Source organism: Lactuca sativa, chromosome 4 (genome assembly GCF_002870075.4).
Source record: "Lactuca sativa cultivar Salinas chromosome 4, Lsat_Salinas_v11, whole genome shotgun sequence".
Classification (NCBI taxonomy): Eukaryota; Viridiplantae; Streptophyta; class Magnoliopsida; order Asterales; family Asteraceae; genus Lactuca; species Lactuca sativa.
In genome coordinates, this window is record NC_056626.2 from 265,157,788 (window position 1) to 265,160,093 (window position 2,306).

At 42.3% G+C, this 2,306-nt stretch overlaps 1 pseudogene; it reads left to right on the forward strand.

The window, feature by feature from the left end:
* The first annotated feature begins 227 nt into the window (after positions 1-227).
* Positions 228-345, forward strand: LOC111893146 (5S ribosomal RNA; annotated as a pseudogene).
* The last annotated feature ends 1,961 nt before the right edge of the window (positions 346-2,306 follow it).

Genomic DNA, 2,306 nt, shown 5'->3' on the forward strand with positions numbered 1-2,306 from the left:
ACTCATACAGACGGAGAACTGCCCGAGACTACGAGTGAACGCATCGTCATGCGAACAAACTTGGGACCCAATACGACTCCTGTAAACCGATCGCCCTACGGTCTCACACCAACGGAGATACAAGAACTGTTCGGACAACTTAACGACTACTCAACAATAGAATGATAAGACCAAGCTCCTCGCCTTTGAGAGCTCCAGTCTTACTCTTCAAGAAGACAGACTTCAGCGGGTGCGATCATACCAGCACTAATGCACTGCATCCCATCAGAACTCCGCAGTTAAGCGTGCATGGGCGAGAGTAGTACTAGTATGGGTGACACTTGGGAAGTCCTCGTGGTGCAGACCTCAACAGGACTTCCATTAGAAATCATCACGCTTTGCCTCACATAGATGAATCAGTTGACCAACCACAAGGAACGACGTATCTCTCACAAATGAACCTAATATCCGAATATCACCAGTTGCGAGTGTTAGTGAAGGATGTCCCAAGGACAATCTTCCAAAATCGACACGGAAACTGAGAGTCCGTAATGATACCCCTCGGATAGGACCAATACGCCCGTAACATTCATGAACTTAATGAATAGGGTACGCCATTCTTACTTGGATCAGTTCGTCATTGTCTTTATAAATGACTTACTTATCTACTCTCGTAGTAAGAAGGAAATCCTAAAGAGCATCTACAACAAACCCTGGAAACATTACGATCAGAGAAGCTTTACGCAAAATTCTCTAAAATGCGAGATTTTAGATTTGAAGAGTCGAATTCCTAAGACACATTACCCGTAATGTGGGAATTCTTGAGGACCCTACCAAAAATTAAAACCACTAAGAATTTGTCAACACCGAAGACACCGACAAGAATTCACTAAATTTTAGGTCTCGCTGACCTACTGTCGAGAGTTCATTAAGAACTCCTCGCGGATTACGAAACCTCTTATGACTTTGACTCAGAAGGGAGTGACCCTTGACTGGGAAGACAAGCAAGAGGAAGAAAACCTTGGAATTTCAAGTGAGAGGCCAAATCCTTTTGGAAATCTCACTATGGTAAGGCTTGATACGCTTCGGAAAGCGTGGTAAGCCAAATCCAGAGTAGTTAGGATCTCCGAGATTCTTTCCAGAATCGGTCCTGTAACTCACCAACCCAACCTACACCACAAACTTAGTAAAGTACATTTTACCCTTCTCGTCTCGAACTCGAAAACGTACCTTTCCGTCAGGACTCTCGTAAGCCCACTTGATGAGATCGAGATCAACGAGATCTTCGCCTCCGTGGAAGAACCGTAGTGACCCTCGACCGAGAGGTCAAGCAAACAAAGCAGAGCCGTATCCCGATAGTGAAGATTTGCTGGAACGCCAAATGAGGACCTGAATACACTTGGGAACGAGAGGATCAGATGAAACAGAAATATCCTCATCTTTTTGCTTAGTTATTTGTAACTACTTATTTGCTTAAATTCTAATTTCGGGACGAAGTTCCTTCTAACGGGGGGATGATGTGACAACCAGAAATTTCCATTCTGTACTACATATCAAGTCAATAGAAGTTAGAACAGTTACTGTTAACTTTCGGATGATTTGGGGTAAGTTTGAACATTATATGATTAACACTTTAGGAGATGCCATGAGAGGGGATGCTATTAGGGTTATCGTGAAACAATGACATTTCAAACTCCAAGAAATTGGAATTATACGACCCAAACATAGAGTTTGCGGTCCAAAACCCTAGGGGTATATATATCGTCCTTAGCCACATTTATTCATTTGTTCCATTTCCAACTAGAGAAAAGCCAAATTCTCTCTCACGGATCTTTGGCCTTTCGTCCCAAATCATGAGTACTTCTATCTAAGTGTATTATAGAGCTTGATATGTGTCTAATAACCTAGATATTGTATGAAAACAACAAGATCAAAGAGTTTATGGCCCAAGAACATCTTGGACCGTAAACCCTTCTTTAAGGGACAAAAGAGTGCCCTATTCCCTTCATGTTGCAATGAAACTAGCCTAGACTCGTACCCTAATGTATGTAGGACTAGAAAACACCCCAAGAACAGCAAGAGTAAGGTGTTCACGGCCCAAGAAGTTCCTGGACCGTGAACCCCAATCAAGAGTGCCAAAGTGTGCTTTAAATCTTCATAAGCCTTGGACACTAGACTAGATTCATTCCTAGTTAAGTTAGGGACTTGAAAATTTAACAACCTGAAGTTGTTCATCACTGATAACCCGTTCTACCCGTAAAGATTCGCCGTTTGTCAATCGTTCCGTTTTTCGCTTTGGGTTGAATTATTTAAATTTATATGTTTAT